Here is a 16,683-nt window from a genome sequence, read left to right as displayed (position 1 = left end):
GTGACCCATCCCCCTACCCCACCCCACCCCCTCACTCCCTGTCCCACTGGGAGGCCTGCTGTGTGCTGGGGACAGGAGGCCCAGGGTGGGGTCCCTTCCCCAGGGCCTGAGCAGGATCCTGAACCGGCTGTGGCAGTGCCCAGGAGCCAGAGAGGAGCCGCTGCCCCCCACCCCCTTGGGTCCCTCTGTAATTAGGGCTATTTTTAGGTCCCTCTTCCTTCCTATTTCAGGCCTCTGGACTGGGCCGGAGAGTGGGCTGTCCTGGGGCTGAGGGCTGGAGCCGCTAAACTGGGCCGCAGCGTGGGAGCTGCAGCCACAGTGCAGACCACAGCCCGGGGCGGAGTTCTGGCGGACAAGGGGAGCGAGGACGTGGCCAGGCCTTGGGCAGGGCTGGTGGGGGCGTGCCTTGGCTCATCTGACCCCTCCCTGGGCCCCCCACTGATCTGCCTCAGGCTGGCCCATCCCTCTGCCCTGAGCCCCCAGCCCTGCTGACGTGAGGTGGCTGGGCCTACATCTCTGGGCGTGTCCCAGATTGTGCAACCTCAGCACCTTTAGGAGAGTGCTGCCCCCCACCCCCGGAAGGGTGCCCAGAATCTTCATAATAATGACCAGCATTTATTGAGTGTTTACTGTGTGCCAGGTACTGTCCCAGCATTTTACCTGTGCTGATTCATTTATAGTGTACAGCAACACTATGCAGTCAGTGCTGTTTTGTCCCTATTTTACAGATGGAAAAACTGAGGCTCTGAAGTAGCCCTTTTTTCATGGGTCAGGCGTGTTCTCATGTGGCCTGCTTTCAGGGGACATCTTTGATGGAGGTTGGGGAGAGGGGTGCCAAGGGACATGGCTTTCTTTTCCATCTACGTCCAGGCTCCACTCCTTGGATCCCAGTGCTCAGGCAGGCCTGGCTCCCAGGCAGCTGCCGACCCACGATCTGTCCATCGTCTTATGGTCCAGGGCCTGTAGTGCAGGCGGAAGGGTGGGTCTTGCCCAGCTGGTTCCAGTTAGGCACAAGAAAGCTGGTGAGGGGTATATTTAGCCCTGGTTTCTGGAGGAGCCAGAGGTCTTTCATCCTTGGAGGCGCTGGCCACAGTGGGACTTAGCTTGCCAAAGTTGGGCTCATGGGCTGCAGGCTGCAGGACAGATGGGCTTTGGGACAGGGAGTGGGGTCACAGAGGAGAAGGGGCAAATGTGGCCCTTCTCCTCTGTACAGCTGTGGGAGAAAGTGGTGGTTCCAGCCCAGGCTATTGAGGTCTGACTGCCACACTCAGGATGTGTCTTGGTAGGCCTGAGGGCTCCTCCAGGTATGGCAGGGGAGGCCTGGGGGAGACCTGCCCCCTGCCTCCTCCTTCTCAGGCATGGCCTTGGCCTAGCATGTCTATGGCATGGGGCTTATACTTGGGATTTGGCCCTGGCCTGGGAGTTTGGGGACCTGTTCTTAGTCAGGAGCCATGGGCAGGGGGCAGAGTTCAAGGGAAGGATGGGGGTGGCCTTTCTGTGCTCTTTAAGGAGACTGACATGTCTGGGCATTGATGTTTGGAGAAGGTGGGAGTGTTGGGGGGCAGGTATGTCACGCAAGAGAAAAAGAAACAGGCACACAGAGAGGTAACTGTGTGGTGCCAAGAGGGGCCATGTGGTGTGATTGGGTGTGCAGAAGGTGCCTGTGGCATTTGACTTAGTGCCATGTGCTTCTGGGTAGTGGGCATTCACAGTGCTGTGTGATGGGGCTGGCGGGCCAGGCCCCTATGCTGTGGGGTGACTGTGTTGCAGGATTCTGGTGGTGTGCAAGTGTAAGCTGGCCCACAGGTGACTGTGGCGTTGTTCCATTGTGGGTGACTAGGACAGTGTGTGACCCCATCATGATGTTTCTGAGGCACGATTCGAGTTTGGTGGTAGATGAGGGCCTAGAACTGTTTTAAACTGTACAACTGTGATCTTACGGGGCTGTGTGATTATCCTCCTGGATGTTGGCCTGTGTGTGTGAGACTGAGAATAAACACACGTGTGGATGCAGTTTGGGTTTTGGCTGTGTGTGTGTGTGTCTGTGTGTGTACTGTCATTCTGGGTGTGACCAGCTATGTGAATGTGCAGCTGGGCTCCCAGCCACCCGCCACTGCAAATAAGGCCTGCTCCTGCTGAGGGTTGTGCCCCATTGCCCTTCCGGGGACCCCCACCCCAAAGCCACAGGCCCTCTGGGCCTGAGGGAGGGAACCCTACAAGTTGTAAGCGCCTGTCTCTCCCCTAATCCTCTCACTCCCACTCCCTCCGACCATCCCCACAGACGGCAGGCTTCTACCTGCCCTGGGGCGGGAGTCAGGGGAGAGAAAGAGGAGCCTGCCCCGCCTGCCCGCCGCCCCTCTGCCGTCTCTGCTCAGACAAAGAGCTCACCCTGGTCTCTGTGGGCGTCTGGGAGACGCTGGAGGGATTAGCTGCCCGCACCACCCTCTCCCCACCTCATGCCAGCCCACCCGGCTGGCACCAACGCCTCTGAGCCCGGGGTGGGTGCCCTCACCACAGCCTCTCCAGTCCCCGTGTGTGTGTGTGTGTGTGTGTGTGTGTGTGTGTGTGTTCCCTGCCCCCAGCACAGTGGTGAGGCAGAGGTGCAGCCCATTGAGAAGTGGGTCCTGGGCACACCCCTTCCACTGCTGGCCACGGCTAGGTCTCCCCTTGGTCACTCCAGCATGTGCTCAGCAGGCCAACACATTTGTTGGCACCCTACCTTTGAATCTCTCATTCCTGGCCCTTGCATCCCTCCCCCACAGTTGACTGCAGCGCTGACCTTCCATTCTGGCCCTTTGCATTCCTGGGGGAGGATGAGTCAGGCCGGTGAGCACTGAGAGCAAGGTGGGAGGAAGTGGGCTCCCTTTGGTGAGGGCTCAGCCCACCCTAGAAAGGGAAGCTATTTGTCTCAGTGTGGGGCCAAAGGAGCTCATGGAGACTTGGGAATGCCATTGGGTCCAGGCTGTTCAATGTGTTTCTGGAGCGCCGCTCGTGGCTTCACGTCCATCAGGGAGCATGTCTGGTAAGACTAGTCACTGTCTCACAACGTAGAGGCTTTAAGACACGTACTTTCTTTGTACTGTGCAAAACTAGAAATAATTCTCGAAGCTCTTTCACATCCATTCTCATTGGATTCTTCTCAACGGTTGGGCAGGTGTTGCTACTTTTCCTGTGTCAGAGGTGTTTGGACTGAGGCTCTGAGAAGTTGCCCAAAGCCGCACAACTGGTGAGCAATAGATCCAGGATGGAACCCAGGATTCTGTTCTGTAAGTGTCAAGAGATATCCTTTGGACTCCTCATCATTCCTTTGGCTGGGCCTCTACCTCCTCAGCACCCATCCCTGCCACCCCTGAAGAGTCTGCAGTCTTGGGAAACTGTGGAATGGAAACAGGCCGGTGGGAGCTGGGCAAGATGACCTGGCCCCGCCCTGAGTCACACCCTGTCCTTAATCAACCAGGGCCCCATTCCACAGACAGGTCTTGTAGTCCATCCTGTGCCTTTTTGGGGTATGTATGGAAACTCCCTTCTCTTCCTGCCAAATGGGTGGGCATCTGCTTTGTTCTTGAAGACCTCTCCATTTTAATCTCTTCTATCAAAATGTTATACTACAGGTTTAGTCTCCTCCTGCTGCAGGTGAGGCCTGTCTTCTTTGGTTTAGTCTTTGGTGGAGGCAGTGAGGCACTGGCCCCATCTCTTCCTTAGGAGTATGCTGCCAGGAAGGAAGCTGGGGTTTCCCAATGACTGGGAGAGGCCATAGAGGTCCGGGATCTGGCTAGTGTCTTCAATATAAGAGATGATCAATACATGGAAATTGACATATAGAAGTGAGGGGATACGTAAATATGTAGAAGAGAGTGAGTGTCCAGGTAAGTGGGTAGAGGAGGCACGTGTGGGTTGGTGGGTGAGTGGGTGGATGGATAAGTGAGCAGGTGAGAGGTATGGATGGGTAAGTGGGCACTGTTTGGATGGATGGATGGATGGATGGACGCGTGAGTGGGTGGATGAGTATTTAGGTAAGTGGATATATGAGTGAGTGGTTGAATAGATAAATTAAAAGGTGGATGGAGGATGGGTGGATGTGTGGGTGGGTGGGTGGGTGAATGGATACATGCATGGAAGGATGGATGGATGAAAGGAAGAAAGACTAGATGGATGAGCAGAAGGTTGAAAATAGATGGGAGAGTAGGTGAATAGGTGTGCAAGTGGATTTGTGGCAGAGATTTGCGGTGGCTGGAGGAGACTTTTGAAGACAGACCACACAAAGTGAATGGTTTTGGTCAGCTCTCAATTGTCTGGATTGATGGAGAGAAGCCATGTAATGGAAAAATCTAGAAGATACTGGCTGGTTGTAATCTGATTTATGTCACATTCAGGGGCAGATTTGGGTTCACACCTACCAAGTCAGGGGGTCAGAGTGCTTGTGACATGTCGGTCATACACACGGACATGGCCCATCTTGGGTGTCCAGCTCTGACTCTCCTCAAGCCAGCACCTTCCTTCCTGCCATGCTGGAAAGCACAGCATCTGCTCCCAGATGGATATAGAGTGCAGGCTGAGCAGGTGTGATGCTCTGGCAGATACCCTCCTTCCACAGGGTCAGGGAAAAGTGACTGAGTCCTCTGAGGGTCTAGGGCAGTTCCTTCCATTTCCCTGAGGTCTAGTCACAGAGATCAGCCTGGCATCTGCCAGGTGGTGTGATGCTGACAATAAACTGACAGCAGCCACGTGGCCTTCACAGCAGAGGGTGGACTCTGGCAAAAACACTCTGACCTGTTCCTCCAAACGAAAGGGGGCAGGTGGAAGCAGTAACAGGACGCGTGGAGGTCAGGTGCCTGGGCGGGGGTGTGCTCGGTGAGTGAAGTGGGCTGGGGAATAATTTCTCTGTTGCTTCCCAGGTGCTGGGCCTATTCTTGACTCTAAAGGGCTCTCTTTTGTTCTCTTGAGGAAAATCTTCCCCCGTGGGACTCTGGGTAGTCTGTTTTCCATGACAATGGAAAAGTCTAACATATTGAGTGCCTGCTGGATGCCAATCACCTCACATTCATCATCACATTTAAGTCTCACAACGTCCTTTCAGAGGAGGGAGAATGCCCCCCATTTTACAGATGAGGAAACTGAGGTTCAGAAAGATTAAAGAATGTGTCCAGTATTATCCATGTAGAAGTCATAAAATCAGGATTTCTAGTCAAGTCAGCCTGGCTTCTTTGAGCCAGGCCACCTCTCATTTCTGAGACCACCCTGACCCCTTCAATGTCAGGTACAGCCATGGAGAATGGGTCCAGGGAGCAGCAGCTAGAAGGACACGTCAAAGAGATGTAGGTGATGCCCCCTGAGAAGGAGAAAACTCAAGAATGAAGATGTGGGCCCTGGGGGGGACCTGCAAGTGTTTCTATGGCCATTGTGCAGAGAGAGGTCCATTTGCCTTTATTTGAAATAAGTGGCAGTATGTAGGATATGGGTGAGACCATCAGAAGGACTTTTTGGTCTAGAGGGATGTAGAACTCTGGAATGGGCAGAAGGAGGGAGCAAAGATAAGTCCTTTGCAGAAGTCGTTCTGTGGTGGTTCCAGGTAGCTGACCTGCTGACCTGGGGCAGGGCTTGGTTTAGAGGTCATCTTGGGATACCTCCTTGCAGCCAAGGTCCTGGAATTCCCTGCCTGGGCAGCAGCTGGGAATCTTGAGAGTTGGAGTTTTCTGGATCCAAGGACTGGCAAATCAGGACTAGTGCTGGAATGCTGAAGCTGGAGCTGTTTGAAGCCCACCTTGGGACCCCAGAAGTGGGGCTGGGAGATGCCAGGATGTATTTTCTGGGAGACTGGGAGGTTATAGCTGTAGGCACCACGAGGGAAGGCCACCCTGGTCCCCAAGCTAAGCAGTCCCTGGGGCCAGAGGCCTGCTGTGCCCCCAGGGATGCCAAGAGGGCAGTGGGGCCAGGGCTTGACTCTGAGTCCCAGGCCCATGGTGAGATGGCTCAGCTCTTTGGCCAGTCCCGAGTAGCTGGGTGGGTGGAGGAGGACTGGGGGATGGGGCGGGGAGGGGTGGGGACTCGGAGGTCCAGGTGGGCCTGAGCAGAGGGTGGCCCTTCCTGTGTCTCCCCTCGCTCTGCTGGTCTCCCACCCCTCTCTTTGATGCCTCTCACCACAGACTTCAAACAGGCTGCCCTCTGCTTCCATCCTCTGCCCGCCCCGTAATTAGAGCCTCACAGGCTGCCTCTCACCCTCACTCCCTTTGCTGCTCTGGATCCAGCTCTGGCTCGCAGTCTTGCCTTTCTCCCTCTCTCTCCCTCTCTCTCCCTCTCTCTCCTTCTCTCTCCCTCTCTCTCCCTCTTTCCTTCTCTCTCTCTCTCTCTCTCCCCCCATCCCTCTTTTCCCTCTGTTCCTGGTTCTCTGGCTCTGCATCTCTCTCTGATGCTCTGTCTAGATCAGGGACCAGCTCCAGACTGGTCCCCTGGCCTCCCCAGACTGCTGTTTCCTTCCCCTTCTCTTTTTCTGTTCTCAGTCTGACTGGACTGGACTTTTCTGTCTTTATGGCCATATTTTCTTACATCTCTTTCTGTCAGGCCCTGTCTCTGTCTCTCTCCTTTTCCTTCTCTCCTCTTAATGTTATCTGCACCCCCTCCTCACATTGAAGGCTGCTGTTTCCACCCAGAACCTGGGACTTGGGCCTCCACCCTGTCCCTGGCCCCAGGATGAGATTGGCAGTCTGCAGGCAATAAGCTGGGCCAGCTTCAGGCTGTTGCCTCCTCCCTGTTGGGTGCCCTCTGGGCTCTGGGCACAGCCTCAGTGCCTCCCACTCCTCCCTGGACTGCCTTCAGGCTCTTCCTGGGTCTGGTTTTTCTGGCCAGGCTGACCTCCCACTCAACGGGCCTCCTCTGTGGGCCTGTGGCTGGTGGCGCATGTCTGTTCTCTTTCCTCAGAGGAAGGGGGGCTTGCCAGGAGCCTCTCCATAGCTTGACAGGGGAAATAGGGGATCAAGAATCCTGCAGATCCCTGCCCCCCAAGGCAGTGGGGCTCCGGCTGGACCTTGACCCCTACCAGGGCCCTGGCATCTCTGGCAGTGTCTGCCAGTCTGGTGTAAGGGTTTCAGCTCAAAGAGAAGAGGCTTGCAATTCCCTCCCTCCACCCCTACGGTACCTGGTGCCACAGACCCAGGCTCTCTTGGAGAGACTGGCCTTGCAGACCAAACCTTGGGCAGTGCATGCCTTGTACATAGATGGACCCCCAGAGCTGAGAGAGCCAGTTTGAACCCTCCCTCCCCTGATGCTGCTGTTCTGACGTGGCCTCCCAAGGACGCTATGAGGAGCAGTGAAAATAGAAAAGACATGACTAACCCCCAGGTTGGATACAATGTTTTCCAGCTGACAGTGCCCTTCCCTGGTCACGTGGGAGCCTCATGACCTCCATCATGGGCGTGGAATGAGATGACCGCATCCTTTTTACAGAGGAGGACACTGAGGCACAGGTATCCCCAGGTGCTCTCTTAGGGTCCCTTTGGGACGGGGAGGGTGAACAGGCTGGGGGCTCAGGCTCCAGACAGTGGAGGCAGACAGGACACATGACCCTGGTTGGGGCCTCATGTCCCTCAGGCCTAGGTGGTTCTGGCCAGTTCTAAGTTTTAGGGCCCCTCTGGGTGGATGGGAGTTCCAGAATTGAAAAGCTATAGCAGGGACCCCAATATTGGATATTTCTGGATAGGCCCCAGGAGAGGCCAGGCCTGGGGGATGCTCTAGGCATCAGGCATTTGATGGGCTGGGAGAGCAGCCCCTGCGCTGGCCAGACCTGGGGCACAGGAGGCTTGGACTGGCAGCCCAAGGATGGGTGACTGCGTGTGACTGTGTGTGTACACACATCCATGAAAGTGTGTGCACGCGTCTGTGAAAGTGTGTGCATGAGTGTGAGTGACTCTGGGAGTATGTTGTGTGTAGGCATGCATACTGTGTGTGTGTGCACACTGTGTGCATGTGAATGAGGACTCGTGACTGTTGGGTAAGTGTGTGAGAACATGTGGTTATGTGAGTGCACGCAATCATGTGAGATTGTTCTGAAAGTGAGTGAGAGTGATTGTGTCAGTGTGTGAGTCCTGAGTGTGTGACTGTGTGTGCATGAATTGACGGAGTCTCTGAGGGTGAGAGAATATCCCCACCCACAACTGCAGAGCAGGAGGGAGTGAACAGCTGTGAGAATAGGTGTGCACATGCGCTCACGCGAACGAGTGTGCTTCTGTATGAGCGTGTGTGCATTCCTGGAGTTTCCTCCCATCTTTAGAGGCAGCTGTGCCTCATCCCTCCCTTCTCTGTCCTTCCCTCCTATATTCCTCCCCTTTCTTCTTTCTCCCCTCCCTGCTCAGCCACCCTTTGGAGACCAAGTGCCAATTCCAGAGGCACCCTGGGACACTCATTCCTCCCTTTGCTGTCAGGAAGTGGGTCCCCAGACCGCAGGTGGGGGTGGTTGGTTCAGAGAGAAGGGCATGTTGGCCTCTATCTCTGAAGCCCGGTACGGAGGAGGAGTGGAGGAACAGTGGTCTCCTGGTCTCTCTCACCTTCACTGTCCCGAGTGCCCGGTGTGGGGATGGGGTTGAGTGATTGTTCTGCCTCAGAGTCTGAGTCCCCTGTGTGTGTGACTCTGCCAGGTCAGGAGGAGGCTCCAGCGGCCTGGGCCTCGCTGGCTCCTGTCTCTCTGGGCCTCAGCCCCTCACCTGTGAACACTTCTCCCCCTGGTTCTAACATCTGGCTCCCTGGTTCTCACCCTCTCCCCTGCCCCAGGAGCTGCGGCTTGTTTCCCCAGCTCTGCCAACTTGGCAGGGCCTCCAGTCTGAGGTTCTTGGCCGGGGAGAAGCCTGGAGGAGTAAGGGAATTTTTTTACCTTTAGAAACAGGGGATTTGGGCTGAGGTTGCTGTGCTCACCCCAGACAGACTTGTCTGAGCACAGCTCTGCTGCAGGGAGCGATGGGTCCTCCAGCCACCCTGCCCTGGGGGGGGTGGCCCTCTGAGCGGAACATGCCATGCTTGCTCTGGGGAGCCCTAATCTGAGGGGGCAGGAGCAGCCCTGGCTTGGGGACCCCTCGGTTTGGTGGGAGAGATGAGACATGATGAAACCCAGAGAGCTGGGCCCACACAGCCACCTAAGGACAATCCCTAGCCAGACAGAACCACTAGGTCCATAGCTCTTACTGAGGCTGGGCTGAAAGTCGCTGCTTAGTTCTTTGAATAGATGAAAGGAAAAAAAAAGAAGAAGAGGGAAGCAGGGAGGGAGAAAGGGAAGGAGGAAGAAGGAAGGACCCCAGAGCTGGGAGGGACAGAGGGGACAGATGGCATTGAGCTGTGAGGCCATGGGCAGCTTCCAGAAGGCTACTGGGAGGCAAGGACGGTCACCCCGAATCTGGATGCTTGAGGCCTCTGGCCTTTATTTGACCATCTCTCTGGGACCTAGATCCAAGCCCCTGTGACAGTCCCTGCTTATTCTGTCTTTCTGTCTCAGTCTCCCACTAATATTTTGGGGATACTCTCTCCCAGCAGCCCAAAGGGATTCCTTGCCTGCCCCTCCTTGGAGAGCTTACTTGGCTTTTGAGGAGGAAGCAGGTTTCTCGACCATGGGTGGCAGGCAGCCAGGGGTCCCCACCTTCTCAACATCTCTTCCCCTCCTTCCCTCCCCAGATCTAGGAAATCACGACCTGCCAGGCTGGTCTCTTCCCTGACACCACCCCACTCCCCTCAGCGCAGGGAGAAGAGCAAAGCAGGGTGGATAGCAGTGGGGAGAGCTACCAGATCACCCTTGCCTCTGACCCCAGGCCCCAGGCTCTGGGTGAGCGGCTGCTGTGGGGGAGCTCAGGAGGATGGAGCCCCTGAGGGTGTCTGGGGCCCACCCATCCCCAGTCTCAAAAGCCAGGCTCAGAGAACCCCCAGAGGTGAGTGGGTGGGTGGAAATCGGGTTCCAGGCCACGCCCTCTTGGACGGTTGGAGCACCTCACACGCCCCCTGTGCCCTGCTCTGTGCCCTGGGCCTTGCCTTAGAACCAAATGGGGGAAAGTCTAGGGGGCAGGTCCCCAAACCAGAAGCTGGTTCTCTCCCATTTGTATCTCCATCTGACTGGTTCTAGCTTTAAGGGAGAGGGGGTGGGGTGGGGTGTGTGACCAAAGATAGATGATCTAGAATTAAATCCTGGCGGTAGATCGACTAGTTCCCTCCTCTGTGGAAGATCAAGGCTCTGGGAGGCTGAGAGTGGGCTGGCCTTCTGCCAGGTGTTGGAAGCGCCATCTGACCCAAACCAGTGTTTGTAGCAATGGCTCCAATAGCTACATTTGCAATTGACTGACACAGTACATCTCAGATAGGAACTGTCTGAGTTCGTGAGCACTTGACAATTTACCCATTCACATTACCTGATCCCATTTTGAGACCCCTGCAATCCTGAGGGGCAGGCAGGTGTATAGTGAAGGGTTTCACCCCTTTGTAGGTGAGGAAGTGGAAGCGAGCACCGCAGTTCAGGAACGGTGGTGGGTTCTGGGATCCCAGGCCCCTTCTCACTTTTTCTTATTATTTATCACATTCGGGAAATAGTTCTCAGAGCCAGGAGAGCCTCAGGTCCCTCGTGGTAGGCTGTGTGTCTGGTTCAGACCAGGGGACGAGTCCAGGCCTCTCCCCATCCTAACACAACCATCAGCCCCTCAGTGCAGGGCCCACAGCAGCCTCTGCACACAAGCTTCCTTCTGGGGAAGTCCTGCCTGATAGCTGCCCTCTCTCCTCCAGCGGCAGAGCCTGGCAGCCACAGTCAGCATCTTGTGGGTGCACCCTGGCTCTGGAGTCTACTTGGGGGTGGTGGGAGGCATGGGGTCCTGGTCTGGCTCCAGACAGAGCTACCTCTCCATGGGCGGATGGGAGATCTGGTGCCATTTTATCCTGGGAGCTGAATGCCAGTGTGGTCCCCTGTTGGTGGCTGGCCAGGCTGCTCCACAGCACATTTCTCTCTGAGTGACAGACAGCCTCCTTCCCACCTGACCCCTGGCGAGAGACCTCCTCCTTCCAAACCCACCCAACAACTCAGACACCTGAACTCACTATCTGAGAACTCTCCCTGTCTTCTTCCTTCCTGCTCTATGTTGGGCTCCTACTAAAACCAGACTCTACCCAGGTGATCTCATTCAATCTGCCTGAGAATAGGTATCATTAGCCCCCATTTTAGGGATGAGGAGCTGAGGCCCAGGAGGCTAGAGTGGTTTCACTCGCCATGGAAAGTACATAAGGTAGTGATTACCCCTGCCCTCCTGAAAGGGACCTACAGTTACTTACTTGGGTTACTCTATGCTGGGAAGACTAAAATACTCAGACATGTTGAGGACTAGTGGACATGGACTCCAAGTTGACTTTGACAGCTGGGGACTTGAAGTGATATGGCCCCTCTGTTATGTATGGATGTGGGCTAATCAATGCAATTCTGTCCAGGTCTGGCTCATAGCGGATCCCTGGGCCCACAGGCCCACCCACTGGTCATTTCAGTGGTCCCTGCGTGGATATTTTGAATGGACATCCTTTGTAGTTGGCTAGTCTGCCACACTGGTTTCTTGGCCTGTGAGGTTAGAGCTATCCTAGGGGGGAGTGGTGAATGGGCACCTCTGCAACGGCGGCCTCCCTCTTCCTGCCAAGGTCATATAAATAATAAATTGTATACATCACATCCCAAGGGCAGTGACAGAAATAAATGCCAAGACAACTACTTTGGAGACTTTGGTAAGTCACTGGGCTTATTACCAACCTCACATAGTTAAGGATCTGTCAGGCTCCAAGAAGGGCGCAGGTGGAGGGGATGCTGCAGAGGAGCTTGGGAAGGACTTGGGATGCCTTGCTGAGGAGCCTCAGCTTGACTTTGTAGGCGAAGGGTTTTGAAACTGGAAGGCTACGTACGTAGCAAGAGCAGAGAGCCAGACTGCCTGGATCCAAATCCTACCCTGAATATCTAGCTGTGTGGCCTTGGATAAGTTACTTAACCTCTCTGTGCCTCGTGTTATCATCTATAAAAAGGGAATGGTAATAGTGCCTGCCTCATAGACTTGCTATTAGGATTAAGTGAGTTAATGGGCCTAAGGCACTTTGGGCAAAGAGCAGTGTATGACACACACTAAACACTTTAAGTTTGCATTGCATTGGTGCTGGTGGCTCTTAACTAGACCCCTCCCTTCTTCCTTTTTAACCCCCTGCTCCATTCTCTCTTTGAGGAATGAAAGATGCTGCTTTGAGTAACTGAGCTTGTGACCTGCTGTGGGCAGAGCCCCCCATCCCCCACCTCGTGCCCCACAAGCTGCCTGAAGCCCCTGCCCATCTTTTGTTATGTCTGGCAGGTGCCTGGTGAGCAAATGATATATTTGAATCCCACGGAAAAGGAAGGCAAGCTGGAAAAGTCTGAAGTGATGTGAAATGGCTTTCCTAATGACTGGATGTGGCCCGCAGGGTGCAGGAGAGGCATGAAGGGGACAGCCTCCTTGTCCAGACTGTGGGGTGAGGGAGGGTTGGGCCCGCTTCCAGCAGGAGAGCAGGAGTAGCTGGGCTGAGGAGGGAGGGGTTGGCTAGGGAGAGGCGGGGTACAGGTGGGTAATGGAAGGAGGGGGACTGAAACCCACCCAGGGCGGGGAGGTTGAGGGCAGGCCTGCAAGCAGAGGAGGCCTGGCAGACAGAAAGGCAGAGACAGCGCCACAATTCAGGTGGGGAGATGAAAGTGTCTGGAGAGGCTCCCGCGCCACCTGTCGTGTCCCCTAATCCCTGGTGGCTCCTCCAGGGGCTGGGGCATTCTCCCCAGAGCACCATGGCTCCCTGGCCTACCCCCTCTCACCTCTCATGTGCATGCCCCACCTGCCCCCTCTGGAGCCAGGAATGGAGCTGTGGGCAGGGAGCAGACAGAGCCCACAGGTCAAGGGGCTAGGCTGCTGGGTAAGCCAGGCTGGAGGGGCGTCCCAACGCCAGAGAAACTCATGGTCATTCCTCATGGTGGGCGGAGGTGGGGGTGGGAGAGGCCCACCTCCTCAGCTGTAGAAAAAGGAGGCTGTCTCCTGCTGGGAAGTCATAGAAAAGTAGCCTGGTCCTTCTCCCCGCAAGCCCCTTCCCTCTCCTTCCCTCCCCTCTCTCCCTGCCTTTTATTCCTTTTCTACCACAGAATACTAGCCTGACATGTAGTAGGACGTAATAATTATTTGGATTCATAAGCAGAGCTAATTCTATGGTTTCTGCTAATGAACCCAATGCCAGGCCTCAACTCCTTGGCAGAAATGGGAATAAGGTTGGTGATGGGGGATGGGGGAACATGTGGAGAGTGCCAAGATAAGATTTAGGGGGGAGCTCCAGTTCAAGACCCAATGAAGCCCTGACTGGTGTGGCTCAGTTTGTTGGGCATCGACCTGCAGGACGAAAGGTCACTGGATGATTCCTGGTCAGGGCATGTGCCTGGGTTGTGGGTCAGTCCCTGGTCCATCAGTTGGTCCGGGCGCCGGTCAGTTGGTTGGTGGCAGCGCTGGTCAGTTGGGAGGTGTGTGAGAGGCAGCCAATTGATGTTTCCCTCCCACATCAATGTTTCTCTCCCTCTCTTCCTGCCTTTCCCTCTAAAATAAAATTTAAAAACTAAAGAATAAATTTTAAAAAAGACCCAGGGAGGATGAGCCACTTGTCATGGTCGTGAAATCATGGCTTGGTGACCAGTTAGTTATATACTTTCACACACATTAAAACAGAGAACTATGAACCATTTCTGTGCCTAAAATCATCTTCCAGACCGTCCACTGCTGTCTGTGCAACAGTGTATTTTTCGTGGTTTAATCCAGGCCTGGTCTTAGCCCATACTCTCCTCCTGTGGCCACCACCAACGTGTTCTTATCAGTCGCATTGTCACCATGGCTTTGTCAGAGTTCCTCTGCCATTAGATGTCAGGGCTTCTGTACCCCATGCTTGCTGTGGGAAATGACACTGCCCAGAGATGCTGTGCTCTGCCCCAGCCTTTGGCCTTTTCTGAACCTGGGATAAGATGGAGCCCTGGAAAGGAGACTGGGAACGGGATACCTCTGAGGCCTGGGCATGTTGCCTTCCATTCAGCCTCTGGTCTCCTCCTTTGTGATGTCTTCAGGACTTTAATTTGCCTGTTGTTTGAGGTTAACCACCTTTCTTAATGAGGCTGGGGATGGAGGGGGCAGGTGGGATGAGAAACCCTGAAGGGGCAAAGGGTGTGATGGCTTCTCATAGAGGCCCCTGGGTGGGTATGTGGGGTGGTGACTGCCAGCACACCATCTCGTCCTCCCAGGTAGGACCCGTGGGAGAACATCACGATTCTCATCGGGTGCGGTAGGGGAGAAGGCCTCCTAACCCACTTCCCTCTACCTCTTGGAAGCTCTGTTGAGCCAAGGGTTCTAGACAGCACACGGGGATTACAGCAGGAAGAAATAAGGGCAGACCTCAGGGAAGACTTCCCACCAGACTCAGGGTGGTGGAGGGGCTGGTGGGAGATTCTGAGGGTGTGGGAATTGACCTGGGTGGGAATCTAGAGGAACAGTTATGCAGTGAGTCCTTAGACTCTGCTGTGAGTTCAGGTGAGGATCACAGAGTCTGAGAGGGGACAGGTGCCTTCTCAACCTGCAGCCAGCCAGATGTATACAGCTCAGGTGTACAGGAGAGTTGGTCTCCACATTCAGGTCTCCATGTCCTGAGGTGTGTGTGTGTGTGTGTTTGTGTGTGTGTGTGTGTGTGTGAGAGAGAGAGAGAGAGAGAGAGAGAGAGAGAGAGAGAGAGAGAGAGAGAATGTCTGAGAGAGGAGGGAACTGCCTCCTCCATCTAGACTAGGGGCTCCCTTGACAGTGCTGTGCCTCTTGCATAAATTGGGGGCTTTGGGAGGGCCTCAGTGCTCTGTTCCCAACTACAGAGGGCCCCAGGCCCTGAGCCAGCCCCACACCCTTGGCCTTCTCTGTTCTCCGTCTACCCACTCTCCCTCCCTCCCTCCTTCCCTCCCTCCCTCCTGCACACACGCACCACCAGGAGGCTCCCTTTGAAGTCTTGCTGAGTCGTGTTGTTCTTATGACAGAGTCAACAGGTAACAGAGTCAACAGGTACCACAGAGCCAGGGGCTGGGGCTCTGGTAATGAGGCTCTTCCGGGGGAGAGGACCTGAGTGGGGCTCCCATCAGATAAGCCAGCCCTTTGCTGCCTCTCCATTTGCTATTTTAATGAGGGGCAAAGCTGGGAGACAGGTGGATCCAGGCCAGGCTGAGCATGGGCACCTGCCTTCCCATCCTAGCTGAGATGGGTTGCATGGCCATATCACCTCCGGGGTCCCACCACGTCCTGTGTCCAAGAAAGTCTATAGACCATTCCTCTCACCCCCAACTGAAGGCAGGGACCTTGGCTGCATCGCTTGCTCTGTGAAGAAACTTATCTTGATGTTAGGGAAAGGATTTGGATCAGACACCAGGAGGAACTTCCCAGGTCATAGGGGTATATGGCATTGAATGTGCTTGTTGGGACCTGGAGTGGATGGAGTTAGGGAGTAACTCTACTGCTCCAGGCTTTGGAGGGTCACCCTGTTGGTGTGGCACTGGGCAATGTAGGGGCTGGACAGGCAGTGGACAGGAGAGGGGAAAAGGAGGCTCAAGCATTAGCACAAACAAGATTTGAGGTTCATATATACGCAGGAAAAGGAATATGACTGGTCTTCTGGTTCATTTCCTCTTCCAGGCATAATTCTCAAGTCATATGAAAATGCTGGGAGAGAAAGGCCAACAGTGTTCAGCTCAGGCCTGGGTCCTTCAGTGATGATTGGGAGAAGCCACAGTCCAGCCACTGGTGAGTCGTACCAGCAACCTTAATGGAAACTTCAGGTCGCTCCACTGGCCCTTCAGGAGGGCTCCCAGGTTCCTGCCCCCAGACTGATTGCTCCATCGCTTCATCAGGAGGCTGCCTCTGAAGTCTGATTGCCTGAATCCTAGTATCTCCGCTTGCTTACCATATGGTTTTGGACAAATGGCTGCCTCAGTTTCCCCATGAGGATAATAATTGTAGTATCTATTGTTGGGGAAAAGGATGTGATGATTCGTGTAAAGCTCTTAACACAGGGTCTGGCACTCATTGGACTCCGGTGATTCCTCCAAAGGCCCCTTTCAAATTCTCATTTTCACAGATCTCCTCCTGGAAGTCCTTTCTGCTATCTGCCCTCCGTCCTACCTCTGATTGTGACAGTGTCACCTTCCCAGCCTATGTGGGGAAGCGGGATAGGTAGGCATGCTGATTCTTTCTGGCCTCAGTTTCTCTCTTCTTAAATGCTACCTCCCTATGTTTCCCCCCTTCCTACCCCCTGCCCCACCCACCAAGCCTGCTTGGTGAGATAATGTCTAAAAGATACTTGGAGTTACTTGGAGGAAGAGGCCAGACAGTGAGTGACCAGAGGTGATTATCTGGCGTGACTAAAGCAGTGGTTTCCCTGCCCCCAGCCCAGGCAGAAGGGAGGGGGACATCTGAGGTCACGTTCCAGAAGGATCTTCCCAAGAAGGGCTGGACCTGGGGAAGCCTAACTTAGGATGGAGGAAAGGGAAGAAGCCGGAACTCTGTTTCAGGTGTATTTTTGCAGAAAAGAAAAGCCACCACCAACAATAACTCATCCTGTTTGGGAAGGGCTTTGAGGCAGGGGACTGGCCACAATGGCCACCCCAGCCTCTTGGCTCCATTC

The 16,683-nt window shown here is 54.8% G+C and overlaps 1 long non-coding RNA gene across 1 annotated transcript; it reads left to right on the top strand.

The window, feature by feature from the left end:
• The first annotated feature begins 3,160 nt into the window (after positions 1 to 3,160).
• Positions 3,161 to 16,275, top strand: LOC149998269 (uncharacterized). The gene is made up of 3 exons (XR_016514021.1): positions 3,161 to 3,266; positions 15,696 to 15,803; positions 16,138 to 16,275. It is a non-coding gene; the product is annotated as an uncharacterized LOC149998269 (long non-coding RNA).
• Positions 16,276 to 16,683: the final 408 nt, after the last annotated feature.

This window comes from Furipterus horrens, unplaced genomic scaffold (assembly GCF_987537825.1).
Source record: "Furipterus horrens unplaced genomic scaffold, mFurHor1.1.pri manual_scaffold_11, whole genome shotgun sequence".
NCBI classification, from domain to species: Eukaryota; Metazoa; Chordata; class Mammalia; order Chiroptera; family Furipteridae; genus Furipterus; species Furipterus horrens.
This window is presented reverse-complemented; position numbering and strand designations above follow the sequence as displayed.